This window comes from Nicotiana tabacum, chromosome 20, assembly GCF_000715075.1.
Source record: "Nicotiana tabacum cultivar K326 chromosome 20, ASM71507v2, whole genome shotgun sequence".
Classification (NCBI taxonomy): Eukaryota; Viridiplantae; Streptophyta; class Magnoliopsida; order Solanales; family Solanaceae; genus Nicotiana; species Nicotiana tabacum.
In genome coordinates, this window is record NC_134099.1 from 166,150,787 (window position 1) to 166,167,584 (window position 16,798).

Here is a 16,798-nt window from a genome sequence, read left to right on the forward strand (position 1 = left end):
GAAATTGCTTAGACTTCGGGATGGACCGTTTAGCAAAATTTGGTTGGCCCTACCCAAAACAAATGATACGTTAGTCGCTTTAGGCGCGCCTCTAATAAATTTAATTTTCTTAAACTCGGGTGCACATTTATGTGACCCAAATCCAAATCTCAACAGAGTTGAAATATGCCAACTACCACGGGTGCATTGATGTGACGTGGTTCGAGATGTGTTTCCACGATGTTGCAATTCTTGATAAAAATAACAGTAAATGATAAAAGCAGTTAAAAGTTAAATTTTGCACATAGGTTCAACATGTATTTAAATCAGATAATCAAGCCGAATATGACAGTTGAGCGACTGTGCTAGAACCACGGAACTCGGAAATGGCTAACACCTTCTCCCGGGTTAACAGAATTCCTTATCCAGATTTCTGGTACGCAGACTGTAATATGGAGTCATTCTTTTCCTCGATTCGGGATTAAAATTGGTGACTTGGGACACCCTAAATCTCCCAAGTGGCGACTCTGAAATAAATAAACCAATCCCGTTTCGATTGTCCTTTAATTGAAAAAACTCTCTACGCTCCCCGCGGGTACGAAAAAAGGAGGTGTGACAGCTCTGGCAACTATGCTTGGGACTCAACCCAGAACCACTGGTTCAGGGTTAGAAATTCGAGCTTAGATAAATTGTTATATTTGGTTTTATCTGATTTTTACATGTTTGAGCCTAATGTGCTAAATGTTGCTTTTACCGCTTTGATATTATTTGAACTGTACATATAAACTGTGCCGAAACCCTTCTCTTCTTACCTCCGGGGAGAAGCTCGCTGGTCGAGACTCCCTATTCTGTTAGTGTCAATACCTGAAATAAGAAAGAGGCCGGATAAGTTACAAAGTCGGACGACCCCGCGGGTCCCCGGTACGTAGCCCCCTCCTCGACTCGAGTTGTCCGCTCGGGTACACAGTCTAGAACAAATACCCAGGTTATGAACCTAGAATAACTCAGCTTCATGCCGGATCCCTAGTAGGAACGTTTGTTTGCATCACGTGCATTTGACTTTGGAGGCTCAACGCAGGGGTTGGGTCTGTCTAGGACAGGTGTACCAAAAAATGAAAATGACCATCCTGATGCATCTTACTTGCTACTACTTGCGCATTTATTTGATTCGGACTTGTGTGTTGACTGACTTGTGAATATCAGGAATAATATTTTGAAATTGAAAAAAAAAAAGAAATAGCGGTTAGGGAATTGATTGTTTATTTTTGAAAAAACCAATACCCAAATACTGTCAAAACTCTGCCGAAATTTTGAAAAAATGAGAAAAAGAATGTCTTATTAGTTTGTTTTATTAAAAGCAAAGGAAAAATAGAAAAAAAGAGTCGTTGTTCTGTCTTGTTTTTCAAAAAAAAAATAGAAAAGGAAAATAGTTTGTCTTGCCATGAAAATGAAAATGAAAATGAAAAAGAGTTTTGTTTTTAAAATGGTTTTATTTATTTATTTATTTATTTGTTTATGAAAATGCCAAAAATAAAAAAAAATATTTTTTCATTTTAAAAAATATTTTCTTTTAAAAAATCCGAAAATATTTTGATTCTTCTTTTAAAATTGAAAAGAAAATTCAAAATTCAAAAATATTTTTTTAGAAGCATTTCTTTTATTAAAGGTAAAATTCCAAAAAAATACTTTCTTTTTCTTTAGAATAAGAAAAAACAAATGAAAATTCAGACAAAATATATATCCCTTTTACTTTTGAAATTCTCAAAGTTCAAATCAAAAGAAAAGGAATTCTTGGAAGTCTTTCTTTCAAAAAAGAAAATCAATCAAAAATCCAAAAAAAATAATACTTCCTTTATTCTGTTAAAGCAGTTCTTTCACAAATTCAAAAAAATAATAATTTAAAATTAGTTTATTTTCTTTTGTTCCGTCAAAACGAGCGAACTACGCGGGTCTGATTCTCACCGGATGTGAGATATGTAGGCAAACCTCTTCGGTTCCGGCCCACCATATTCAAAAAAAATCCAAAAATATTTTCCATTACTCGCTTCTTTAGAAAGTCTTTTAAAAAAAAAATACAAAAATATTTCCTTCTAATCTCTCTCAAAATCCAAAATATTTGTTTAAGAATTCAAAAGAAAATTCAAACTTCAAAAATATTTTTCCTTTTCTTTTGTAGTATTTCTTTCAGAAATTCAGAGTAATAGTCCAAAAATATTTCCTTTTTCTTTAGAAGATTTTCGAACTTTCCAAAAAAAAGGGAGTTAGTTTATTTCCTTTATTTCTGAGACCCGAACTACGCGGGTTTGATTCTCACCGGATGTGAGATACGTAGGCAACCCTCATCGGGTCCAACCCCCCTTTTGCTAAAATAGCTAAAAACAAATAAATATATAAATAAAAAACATGTCAAAATTTTAATTCTGTCATGAATAGGTCGGGTGATGCTGTTTTGTCAAACATAGCCGAATGTTCCCGAAAGGGACGCCGGAAGGTTGACCTTGCATAAACAACCACTCTTTGGGTCATGTTTAAGATGTGGTCCAGTTGACCCCCACAGCCTTAAAAATCTTCGTCACCGAGACGTTGAAAGGCCGTGTTTGTAATGTTGAGTTTTCTATTTTTGAAAAATGATAAAAAGAGTCATGAATAAGTCGGGTGATGCTGTTTTGTCCAAAATAGCTGAATGTTCCCGAAAGGGACGCCGGAGGGCTAACTTTGCATAAACAGCCACTTTTCGGGTCATGTTTAAGATTTGGTCTAGTGGACCCACACAGCCCTATAAATCTTCGTCCCGAGGCGCTGAAGGGTCGTGTTTGCAACACCAGGTTTTTATTGTAATTTGAAAAGAAAAAAAAAAGTCAGCGGTCAGGTGAATACTGTTTGGACTTTTTGTCAAAAACAAGCCGAGCCAGCTTCGGCCGCGTCTTAAACCGTTCTTGCTGAAATAGCCTTAGAGTATCTTTCAGTTGTCGAAAGGCTGTTTTCGTAAAAGAACGGACAAGCTTGTAAAGTGTCATAAAATAATCCTCCCCGGCCTCAAAATTCATGTGAGATTTGGAAGGGACCACATTTGCAAAAATAGCCGTTTGGTTGCATTTGTCAAACGGGGAAAGGAAGCTGGCCTTTTTATTTTGGAGTTTGTAAATCTTTTGATTAAAATATGTGGGTTGTTTGATTTTAGAGTTTGTAGGTCATCTTCAAACCATTGAAACCCAGTTTGTTTTAATATGAAAATTGATAAAAAATATTTATTGTTTATCTTTTATTGGTCCGAACTACGCAAGGTCTGATTCATGCGGGGTCATGATACGTAGGCAATCTCCATAAGATTCGACCACAACAAAAAAAAATGAAAAAGAGAAAAATGAAAAAAAGAGAGAGAAAAATGAAAAAAGAGAAAAGAAAAAAAAATCGAAAAAAAGAAAGAAAGAAGAAAGAAAAAAGGAAAATATGCTGTTAATAATGAGGACCGACTGAGTCCATTTGTACCTGTTTCATTTTGAATCACAAAGAAAGAAGGTGGTTGGTTTGTGGTAAGCCGGACAATGACACCTAGAACATCGCGCAGAATCCTTCACTCGCACATCATGATGCACACTTTGCGGGGATTGGGCCTGATAGCAGAAGCACTCAAATCCTATTGGGGACTTGTTGACTAAGGTTGATGATATTGAAGTTGGTAACGGTCTGGACAATACTGATGCGAAGCTCAGTGGCTAAGATGCCAATTTTGATAAAGTGGGAGGACGCTCCGTTCCTTGGTTAGCAAGAGAGAAGCTTGTAGTGGCTTATTTTGTTGTCATTTCTGTTTGTTCGGATTATTAGGATTGTAATTCGGATATTGTTTTGTGTCAATATCTTTCCGCTTATCTTTCCATTTTTGTCATAGCGGTTTGTTTAAGTTTTGTCCAGTTTGTTTTAGGATTTTATTTTGGTTTGTTTTGTTCGTCTTGTTATTCAAACCATTCCACCGGTAATCTAATGCAAAATCTGGTCTTTTATTATTTCCAGTTTTCTTTTGTTTAGTCCTTTTATCGTTTTTATTCAACGCCGATTCTAGTGACATGACATGCGCACACAGTTTGGGCCTAATCTTAAAAGTTAATCACAAAACCCTGGGAAGGTGATCAAAGCATTTAAAGGAAATAAGAACGGTTTGAGATTATTTGGAGCCCGAGTCATGTGGAACTAGGGCAAGTAAAACACAAAGAAAACCGTTTAAAAGCAAGATTCGCCAAATTGGCATGAGGGTCGTTCATGATAATGAAAGTGAGAGTGTCGCCCAACGGTGTTTAGAAATGACAAACGAAAAGCAAATGTTGAATATAATTGTCAAAGTCCAGCACCATCAGAAGAGACTGCGGATCTTTGTTTAATTATGTTGTTTGCACTGGGCATGTTTTGAAGACTGGAATGACGAAGGCATTTTGTTCTGCTACCTAAACACTTTATCCTTCGTTAACCCCTTTTGAGCCTTATTGTTTTTCTTTCGTACCCCTCGTTCGGAATTAGTAGCAACGAATAGAAACTCAAGCATGGCATAAAACAAAAAAAAAAAAACAAAACGAAAAAAAGAGAAAAAGAAAAGAAAAAAAAAAGAAAAGAGAAATGATAACAAAAAGAAAAAAGAAAGTCAAATGAAAAAGAGGAATTGTGAACTACATTTGACCTGATTCCTGACGTAGGCGCTTCACGGCTCGGTCATAGTTTTGAAAAATGAAAAAAAATCAATTAAAATATCCCCAAGCAAGAAACTGGGGCAGAGGTTGCGTTCGTTGTAAATAAATCTAATTCCGAAGGTTGTAACTAATAACCCAAAATTAATGCAATTTTTTGAGCCTTTAATACCCTTTTTTTTCTAGCCCTATCCAAAACCCACATTCCGGTCCAAAGAAAGACCTTCTGATCAGTCTTTAAAAGATGCCAAGTCAGACAAATGAGAGTCTCACCGGTGAGTATAACATTCTGTTCCACAGCAGAAAGGACTCTAATCTCCAGCAGAGAGAGTCATACCGGCAACACTCCAAATCCCCAGCTGGAAAGTGATACAAATGAGAGAGTCTTATCGGTAAAAATCTGCACGGACACCATAAGACGATGAAAGCTGAGAGAAAAGACAAAATGAGGGAGGCTTGATAGTGAAAACCCTTTGGGCACTACAAGTCGAATAATATTGAGAATCAGATTGCTAGTTGAAGGTCTCGAAAGACGATTGACGGCGAAGGATAGGCCACATGTGCATGTCATGACCATTAGAGTCGGTATCTGCGTTTGATAGATTTTTGTTTATAGTTTCTTTTGTTAAAGAGTCATCTTTTTCCTGTGTCTTTTTATTCTGTTCCCTTTTATCTTTTTTCTTTCATAGAAAAATTCCCCAATAGAGTCTGTTTGGTCAGAACAAGTGAGAATTGACTTCAAAATATGCCACCAGCTTTCCCATTATACAAGATGAGATCTGACTATTACATCCAAATGGTATAGTCGGCAAGGAACAAGCGCGAGTTCAGTGTCAAAAAAGATATCCCCAGCAAAAGGGAATTGACAAAAGGATTGACGAGTATCAAGAGGGATATCCTTGCCAAAACCAAGGTTATAAACCTCAAGGCCAAGGCCCATGAGCAAAGCAAAGAGAGCAGTGAGTATGATTTGGCGAAATCCATACTAGACTAAAAGGTCGGGGAAATGCCAGTTTCCGAGCTATGTCACAAAAGAAGAGGGATATCCCCAGCAGAAAGGGATTATCCCCAGCAAATAATATCATCCCCAACAAGTTGTTGAACGCAGAGCAAGGAAGGAAAAAGGGAAAAGCCATCCCAGTAGGAGTATCACGACCAACCACCATGCTTTAAACTAACAGATTTTGTTTGAAACAGGTAAAGGAAATGGCATTGATGCCAGAAATGCATGCCACAAGGGATATTATCAAACTGGGGCAGAAAATTTTCCTTCCATTTAGAAAATTTTCTGGAAGTCAGGTACCCATTCGGGGAAGAATAAAGATAACGCCAGTCTCAAGGGAAGTGGTCTTAGAACCAGTGTTGCCCCCAATATAATAAGTTTCAATGGAGGAAGTTATTCCCCAGCAAAGGGATGAAACTTGAGCTCAGAAAAAGCAAGAGGCCAGCATCATTCCCAACAGCCTTCCGAAGAGTGAAGCACTAGTTCTGAAGGAATCAGAATCCCCCAGCAGTGTTATCCTCGGCAGCGTTATCCCCAGTTGATAACATTTTATCCCCCAACAGGTAAGTAAATAATCCCAACAGTGTTATCCCTAGCAGTTTCGAGGAGTCCAACACAAGTTTGGTGAAAATCGGTATCCTCAGCGGTTCCTTTCGGGGAAAGGCAAATGAGTCTTAAGGGAGTTAGTCTTCAAAGGAAGAAGCTAATAATAATAAATAAAAAATAAATAATAATAATAATAATAATAATAATAAAAAAGGGGGGGGAAGTAGTTTTGCAGAGGAATGAAACATCCTACTTAAAAGGAAGTAGTTCTGGAAGGAGTAAGATAACATATTTACTCAACGGAGTTATCCTCAGCAATGTTATCCCCAGCGGATCATCAAGATGTAGAAGCATCTTCGACAGATTTTCGACCAAGTTTCAAGAGGGTCATAATGGGGAAGGAAGAAAAGGAAAATTCATCCCCAGCAAAATAATCCCCATCAAGTTTTCGAGGTAAGACATTTTCAAGTTTCGAAGATATTTTGGGTTCATCCGCCCTCGAATAGGATATTTTGGGTTCATCCGCCCTCGAATAGGATATTTTGGGTTCATCCGCCCTCGAATAGGATATTTTGGGTTCATCCGCCCTCGAATAGGATATTTTGGGATCATCCGCCCTCGAATAGGATATTTTGGGTTCATCCGCCCTCGAATAGGATATTTTGGGTTCATCCGCCCTCGAATAGGATATTTTGGGTTCATCCGCCCTCGAATAGGATATTTTGGGTTCATCAGCCCTCGAATAGGATATTTTAGGTTCATCCGCCCTCGAATAGGATATTTTGGGTTCATCCGCCCTCGAATAGGATATTTCGGGTTCATCCGCCCTCGAATAGGATTTTATCTTTAAAGAAGTTGTTGAAGACAGGCGCCCACCTGAATAACGAGAGGAATACTTTTTGTCTGTTCATTTCATATTCTAGGTCGCCCACCAGTATAATGCGGGCATACCATTTTTCGTGTCATTACCATTAGGCGCCCACCTGTATAACAAGGGAATACATTCCACGTCTTTACCAATAGGAGACGCACTTCCTAAGTCTAGTTTTACCAATAGGAGACGCACTTCCTAAGTCTAGTTTTACCAATAGGAGACACACTTCCTAAGTCTAGTTTTGCCAATAGGAGACGCACTTCCTCCTAAGTCTAGTTTTACCCATAGGAGATGCATTTCCTCCTAAGTTTGTTTTTACCCATAGGAGAGGCATTTCCTCCTAAGTTGTTGTTGAAATCAGGAGCCCGCCTGAAGAGAGGAATGACGTTTATTTTAAAAGTTGTTGTTGAAATCAGGAGTCCGCCTGAAGAGAGGAATGACGTTTATTTTAAAAGTTGTTGTTGAAATCAGGAGCCCGCCTGAAGAGAGGAGAGGCGTTTTATTTTTAAAAGTTGTTGAAATCTCGCCAACCTAAAGAAAGGAATGGCATTTTATTTTCAAAGTTGTTTGTTGAAATCAGGAGCCCGCCTGAAGAGAGGAGAGGCGTTTTATTTTTAAAAGTTGTTGAAATCTCGCCAACCTAAAGAAAGGAATGGCATTTTATTTTCAAAGATGTTTGTTGAAATCAGGAGCTCGCCTGGAGAGAGGAATGACGTTTATTTTAAAAGTTGTTGTTGAAATCAGGAGCCCGCCTAAAGAGAGGAATGGTATTTATTTTAAAAAGTTGTTGTTGAAATCAGGAGCCCGCCTGAAGAGAGGAGAGGCGTTTTATTTTTAAAAGTTGTTGAAATCTCGCCAACCTAAAGAAAGGAATGACATTTTATTTTCAAAGTTGTTTGTTGAAATCAGGAGCCCGCCTGAAGAGAGGAATGACGTTTATTTTAAAAGTTGTTGTTGAAATCAGGAGCCCGCCTAAAGAGAGGAATGGCGTTTATTTTAAAAGTTGTTGTTGAAATCAGGAGCCCGCCTGAAGAGAGGAGAGGCGTTTTATTTTTAAAAGTTGTTGAAATCTCGCCAACCTAAAGAGAGGAATGGCGTTTATTTTAAAAGTTGTTGTTGAAATCAGGAGCCCGCCTGAAGAGAGAGAGGCGTTTTATTTTTAAAAGTTGTTGAAATCTCGCCAACCTAAAGAAAGGAATGGCATTTTATTTTCAAAGTTGTTTGTTGAAATCAGGAGCCCGCCTGAAGAGAGGAATGGCGTTTATTTTAAAAGTTGTTGTTGAAATCAGGAGCCCGCCTGAAGAGAGGAATGACGTTTATTTTAAAAAGTTGTTGTTGAAATCAGGAGCCCACCTGAAGAGAGGAGAGGCATTTTATTTTTAAAAGTTGTTGAAATCTCGCCAACCTAAAGAAAGGAATGGCATTTTATTTTCAAAGTTGTTTGTGGAAATCAGGAGCCCGCCTGAAGAGAGGAATGACGTTTATTTTAAAAGTTGTTGTTGAAATCAGGAGCCCGCCTGAAGAGAGGAATGGCGTTTATTTTAAAAGTTGTTGTTGAAATCAGGAGCCCGCCTGAAGAGAGAGAGGCGTTTTATTTTTAAAAGTTGTTGAAATCTCGCCAACCTAAAGAAAGGAATGGCATTTTATTTTCAAAGTTGTTTGTTGAAATCAGGAGCCCGCCTGAAGAGAGGAATGACGTTTATTTTAAAAGTTGTTGTTGAAACCAGGCGCCCACCTGTATAGCGAGAGGAATACTTTTCAGTCTTTAAATTACATGTTAGGCGCCCACCTGTATAACGAGAGGAATACATTCAGTCTTTTCATTTCAAGTGTTGAAGTTGGGAGCCGGCCCATATAACAGAGGCATACATTTCAGTCTTTTCATTTCAAGTGTTGATGTTGGGAGCCCGCCCATAGAACAGAAGCATACTTTTCAGTCTTTACATTTCAAGTGTTGAAGTTGGGAGTCTGCCTATAATAACAGAGGAATACATTTCAGTCTTTACATTTCAAGAGTTGAAGTTGGGAGCCCGCCCATAGAACAGAGGCATACATTTCAGTCTTTTCATTTCAAGTATTGAAGTTGGGAGCCTGCCCATAGAACAGAGGCATACATTTCAGTCTTTTCATTTCAAGTGTTGAAGTTGGGAGCTCGTCCATAGAACAGAGGCATACATTTCAGTCTTTACATTTCAAGTATTGAAGTTGGGAGCCCGCCCATAGAACAGAGGCATACATTTCAGTCTTTTCATTTCAAGTATTGAAGTTGGGAACCCGCCCAAAGAACAGAGGCATACATTTCGAGATCAAGTCAGAAGACAATAAAACAGAGGGTTACAACAGGAATCCCCAGCAGTAAACAATAAAATCCCTAGCACCGGGAAACAGAAGGTTGCAACAAGAGGTCCCACCACAAATTCAGGCGCATGAGTCAAAAGGAAGAAAAGACGCGTCTTGAAAGAAGCAGCTGGTGAACATTAAATCATGCCCAGCATAACAAGTCTGATGAAGAGAGCCGTACCCACCAGAGGAACCGCCGAAAAGCTTGATGAAGAAAGCCATGTCCCTAGAGGACCGAGCAAAATGATGAAAACTGGTATTCAGAAAAGCAAAGGGCCAGTATCATTCCCAAATTCACGGAAGAAAAACACCGGATGAAACACAAGACGACAAGAAAGCAAGGCAACAAGAACAAATTTCAGTCTAGCCTAACTTCTTGTTTTCTTTTAAGCACGGTGTAACAAGGTGATCGGTAAGCAGTGATAACAACATGCAACAGCAGTAACATTGCAGTCCCACTAACCTGATTCCCCTTTAGCCAGGGATATGTAGGAAACCTTTGAAGCAAAGGTTCGGTTAAATCTTTTTTCAAAAAAAAAAATGCTTCACACGGAGTACTCGGATGGGCAAAAATCGCTCGCTTGAGCAGGCTCGCTTTATCAAATGATTTTCCTTGGTGTGCAATTTTGTGAGATTTTGTGATATTTTTAGATAATTATTTGTATTTGTCTGTGCTTGTTTATTTGTTAAATTAATAAAAATACAAAAATATGTCGCATTTTGCATGTAGGATTTAATTCTACAATTGTTAGTAATTAAGTTTGTTTTACAAAAAATGAAAATTACAAAAATAGGCATCTTTTGCATTTTTAGCATTTAATGTCCAAATATACAATTTTATGCTTAATTATTACTTAATTGTGCGTTAATTGTTATTGGTAGTTAATTTGCGATTTAATAACTTAATTTAGTTCTTAATAATGATTTAAGTATTTTTATAATTTAGTTTTAGAAAAATAAAAGAAGAAAAGAGAGCAAAAATACAAAGGAAAATCGGATTGGGCCATTTCTTCAATTTCAAACCGCAGGCCCAAATAATTGCCCAACCTTCCCCATGACCCGGTCCACCCCATAATTAAACCATCCGCCCAACCCCCTCCCATTTTTCATTTTTTTGTTGAAACCCAAAAACAAAACCCTAAAACTAAGAAACACCCGCCCCCCTCCATCTTCTTCTTCTCCAAAATACCAAACCCCCCAAGCATCCATGGTTGCCCTCCCTTCCGACCAACTTCTGCTCCTCCTCCTTCGTCCCTCATTCAAACCACCAAACGACACAACCACCCTCGCGTCCAAACGACCCCCCGTCCTCCATTAAAACCACACAACTACTTGCAAGCTCGTGCTCGACATCCATAGTCGCCACTGCTGCGTCTTCGTCGTCAACAACCAGTCCGTCGAGCTCCACCATGAAAGCCCAGTCCACTGTTGAGCTCCTGCTGCTTGACCAGTTGAACTTTCTGCTTGCTGCGTCGACCTTCTTCCATCTGCTTCGCCGTCGCTTCTGCTACGCGTCCACCATTTACGCGGCCAGAATGCTGCTGCATTCTTCTTCGCCATGGTTGCTGCTGGACGTTGTTGCCTCACCCTCATCTTCTTCCTTCTACTTCGCGTACAGAACCAAACGCACCCCCAGCTGCTTTTGTTTTGTTCGCTGCTGCCTGCACCCTTAAGTCGGCGTTGCTTCAGTTTGCTTCTTAGATTCGTTCGTCGTCGTTTGGTCGAACTTTGGTCGAGGTTTGTCGAGACAGTCCGTACATATTTCGTGTCGATCCGGTTAGTAGATTTTGAGTTTCATTTTGTCCGTGTTTCGTTTTGATATTCTCGAATCTAAAATCGGCAAATGTTTGTTTTTGTTCATTATTTGGTGAATTTTTCAGTTTGTTTCATGTTTTGTTTTATCGTTCTTGTTTATTGTTTAGGTAAAAATTTGTTAGTTTAATGTTTGGTAGATTCAAATTGAAATTTAATTAATTATTTCTTCAATTTGTTTCATGTGTTGTTATGTATTTTCCAGAAATTATTAATGTTGTTTGAATCCGTCATGTTTGTTGTTTAAAAATAGATTTAGTTCATGTTCATCTTTGTTTGAAGTTCATGTTTAATCCAGTGATTTAATGTGAGTTTATGTTTGTTTTGATTTGTTGATTTAGTTTGAATCATGTATTTTGTTGTTTGTATCGTTGTATCCTTGTTCATTCATTGATGGTCTAAATTAATCAGGATTGGTTCCCGATATGGTTAATTCATTCCATTAATTTTGAGTTATGTTGTTCATCGTGTTCATGTGATTTGTTGTTGAAGATTGTTGAGAAATTGGTCATCTTGACTATATTTTGGTTAAGTTTTGATTAATTGATTGTTTAGAGCTGATGGGGGTAATTTGGTAAATTGCAATGCATTCAAGGGTAAAATGGTAATTGCAATAAGGTCGGAGGGGTAGTTTGGTAATTGAACATTATTTTGATTCTTTATGTTAAGCATGAGGGACAAAATATAATGGGGTAGGGTTTGATATAATTGTTTAACATAATGGGGGACAAGACAAAATATAATGGGGAGGAATATTGCATTTGTTTATGTTAGGCATGGGGGACAAATTATAATGGGTTGGGGATGTGGTATTTATTTAATGTAGGCATGGGGGACAAGGTTTAAAATAAGGAAAACATTAAGTAGTGGGGACAAAGCATGCCTTGGGGGAATAATTTCGGCTCTCTCTCTCTCTCTCTCTCTCTCTCTATATATATATATATATATATATATATATATATATATATATATATATATATATATATATATATATATATAGGGTCATTTGACACATTTGAGGGGGGACTTGAATTAGAGATTAAGAGAAGGAGAGATTATTATTGAGAAACTTAGAGATTATTATTGACAGACTTTTACACTTGAGAGGGAGGGTTTTAGACTGAAAAGAGAAAGACAACTTGAACTTCTACTTGAATAAATTCCGTTTGTCTTTTCTCGAGTGTTATTCAAAATCAGTAAACTACTGCATCTTGTATCTGTCTCTCTTCTGCTTTGACTGCGATTGCACTTTGGCATTGCTGATTTTTCAATCCGTTACTGGGTTACTCTCTTGTTGTTACTGGTTTGCGGTGTTGCTGAATCGGCTGTTGCTGTGTTATTATTGCTGATGACTTCTCCTTCTTTTGCTCTTGTACTGCCATTTCCAGGTACACATTTGTACGCTCTCGGCTTGAAGCAAAAATAAAATATTAATCAGGCTTTGTTCCTGTTGAGTTCCTCCTGTTTAGATTTGTGTTTGAATATAAATTTCTGTTCTTTGTATAAAAATGTAGTTGATTGATTAATGAGTAATGGGGTTGCATATGTATAACTTCTTCATCTAATAATATTAGTTTAAATTAATTAAAGTTGTTTCGATACTATTATCTATCTCATGTTCTAGTATTATAGAATAATAGAATATAGAATGAAAACAGTTTTTCTTTATACAAACTCGATCGCAATTTTCCATTCACCTTAGCTGTAAACTAATAATGAATAAGTTATGTTTTTCAGCATGTAATTAATTGAGAAATTTTCTTTTATTTTTAGAAACAAACTTAATAGAAGAAATGTAGTCACTGTAGGTTTATCCTTAAAAATAAAAATGAGACGAGCCTCGCCAAATAAATCACACATCGCTGGGGCCCTCACTAAATACATAACCATTGACTAGACTTTGGATTTGGCCGTTTAATGAACCTTCACAGCCTCTTCCTAAAATAACAATACGTTAGTCTCTTTAGGACGCGCCTTAATAAATCTTACCTTCTTAAACTCGGGTGCGCATTTATGTGACCCAAATCCAAATCTCAACGGAGTCGAAATGTGTTTCTAATCACGGGTACATTGATTGTGACGTGGTTCGAGATGCGTGTCCATGATGTTGCAAATTCCTTTTAAAAATAAGAACGAGATGAGCCTCGCCGAATAAAAATACAAAATTGCGGGGCCCTCAATAAATATTTGCTTTGAAATTGCTTAGACTTCGGGATGGACCGTTTAGCAAAATTCTACGGCCCTACCCAAAGCAAATGATACGCTAGTCGCTTTAGGCGCGCCTCTAATAAATTTAATTTTCTTAAACTCGGGTGCACATTTATGTGACCCAAATCCAAATCTCAACAGAGTTGAAATATGCCAACAACCACGGGTGCATTGATGTGACGTGGTTTGAGATGTGTTTTCACGATGTTGCAATTCTTGATAAAAATAACAGTAAATGATAAAAGCGGTTAAAAGTTAAATTTTGCACATAGGTTCAACATATATTTAAATCAGATAATCAAGCCGAATATGACAGTTGAGCGACTGTGCTAGAACCACGGAACTTGGGAATGCCTAACACCTTCTCCCGGGTTAACAGAATTCCTTATCCAGATTTCTGGTACGCAGACTGTAATATGGAGTCATTCTTTTCCTCGATTCGGGATTAAAATTGGTGACTTGGGACACCCTAAATCTCCCAAGTGGCGACTCTGAAATAAATAAACCAATCTCGTTTCGATTGTCCTTTAATTGGAAAAACTCCCTATGCCCCCCGCGGGTACGGAAAAAGGAGGTGTGACAAAAGGGACCAGCAATATTGCGACCAGACATGTTTGGTCGCTTTTTGGTCACTTTTAGGCCTATAAACAACCAACTTTGGTCGCTTTTTGTGGTCGCTTTTTACCGGATTTCTAGTAGTGATAGAAAACCAGAAACAACAATATGGTTTTTGCTTCAAAGTTAAAAAGCCTGCATCTAGCGTGAAACATAATAACTAATCGATTACATTACATAAAGTCGATCTAAAATCAAGAAACAAAAATGATACAAACAAAGCTTACTCAAGATCCTCAAAGCTACTAATTATTATGAGCAAAGAACTTTAGAATAGCCATTTTTCTAAAGCATTCAAGCAAAATTCTATTCTGATACTTACAGACACAAGCTATACCCACTAGATCAAACAATTCTTAAAAGGTAAGATATCCAGAATGAAGCTCAGAGACATATGTTTGACCAAAAAGTATGAACCCTTTTGTTAAACTAATTAAATAAGAGGATAATGGATAAATCCTAGTTAAACATATTAAATTCTAGATTTCTAATATGTTTATGCAAATAACGTGGAGTTACGTTAAAATCTATTTAATGTGGTGAATATTAAATGACAGTGATGTGAGTGAAATGGGATAATGATAGGTAATAAATACATTAAATGCCACTAAATGTAAATAGAGAAAATGATTCATCCAAATATTGAATGGGGTGGATGATTCTTCTCTCTGACAACAATGATATAAGAGAAATGTACGTAGGAATGTAAAGAGCTTTCTCAGATCTGATGCGAGAAAGTGTGGGATAAACAACAAACCAAATCTTTATGGAAATGCAATGTTTGTAATTTACTTGGGAGTCAACTTTTCATGAGAATTCTTATCATATAGAATATTACATGTCCCTTTTCTTCTCTCTACCTTTCTACTTATACGGGGACATATCCCTTACCTAACATAAAGTACAAGTGCAGAGAATATTCAACAAATATTCCCCCCAAAAAAACCTCGCTACAAAACTAGCCGTTATGGCCGACCTGAGTATTCGACCTCGACCCTGGTTACTCGGCTCGCCAATAGATTCCTTCCATCTCGAGTACGACCTCGGCCTAATCGTCTCTTAATAATCTACGTTTGAGGAAGATCCCCTTGGTCAAATTTTGGCCCATACAACATACGAGGGATTAACCCAATGAACAAAAATGGTAATCATAATGCTTAATCAATATACTTAAAGATATCAATGTTCATGAGCAAAGTGCAAACAAACTTCAGGCCAGCAACTTTGAAAGCCTTGAACTAACACCATTTCCCAATTATAGCAAATACAATCTATACCAACCAGATACAAATTCTTGAAGGGTAACATATCCAAATGAAGAGCACACAAAAATTAAAAGATTATCCTAAACAAAAAAAAAGAAAAAAAAGAAGAGCAGTCATAAAACTTAATCAAGAACTTTAACGATACCAATTTTCACTAGCAAAATAACTTCACATGGGCGGATTTAGGGGCCGAAAGGGTGTTTACCTGAACCCCTTCACCGAAAAATTACACTGTAAGGTAAAATCTGTTTTTGACCTCTATATATTATGTTTTGAATCTCCTTGACGCAGCCCAAAAGCATAGCTTAGGGGTCAAGAGGTTCAAAACTTTTGTAAGGGTGGTTCTATTCCCACTAGCTACGACCTTTATAACTTTTTCCTTTTTTGAACCCCGATAATCCTGGCTCCGCCACTGACTTCACGGACTGCAACTTTATGCTTTTACTGTGACACCCTTTTCCAATAATCACAAACACAAACCATACCCACCACTAGTGGTGCCAAAATGGTTAAAAAAGCAGTTAACCACGGGTGGATAATAAACTTTTTAAAAACGGGCCAGATATAGATAAGAAACATATTATTCAATTAAAAAATGGATAACTAATGAGTTTAACTTTTACATTTGTAAAGCCGAGTTCCTCAAGTTTGGAAGACTAGGAATTCTACCAAAAGTAATTATATTCAAGAAGTTATGGAACCATATTATCCACCGGTTAACCCGTTTTTATCCGTATTTAATATGAGTCGGGTAGGATAATTTATCCATTTTTTCATTATTCGTTTTCGACCCTAATCATATCTGACCCGACCCGTCCGTTTGCTACTCCTACCCACCACAATCAACCAACTCAATCCAATGAAGCAAAAACATTCCAGTAAAATAAAAGATCAAACGCCATGCAAAAAGATAAAGAAAAAAATCTGAAAAGAGATATCTGTAGTACTAACAACGCAAAAGGGTACACAAATTAAATCAAAATAATACCCTATTCTCGAGGCAATCCACAAAGCAAACAACAATTTCATCTCTATCTCAAACGTTTCGTATTGGTTATAGTATTAATCAACTAAAATTCACCCTGTTTTTTTCTTCATTAATTCACAAATTATTAATGAAAAGAATTGGGAGGCATATTCTACATAAGAAGAGTAAAAAAAAATACTTATGGAAAGAAATTTAGATAAGAATGAATTTTGAGAGTTGTTTGTTTGCTTCTTCTGTCTTTTGGTTTTATTTTTCTGCCAAAGAAGTAGCTTTACTGAGTGTGTAAATTTTTATCACTTAATTAATTAATTTATATTTTTATATATTAAATCACTTTATTAAAATAATTTGATACATTTGGTATGAAAGTGCAGACAAACATTTACCATATGACTTTTTGATAAAATAATTTGATACCGTCGTTTTATGATGTCACACACCAATAATATAAAGAATAAAGTTGTAACATTACCAAAAAAAAATATGATACAA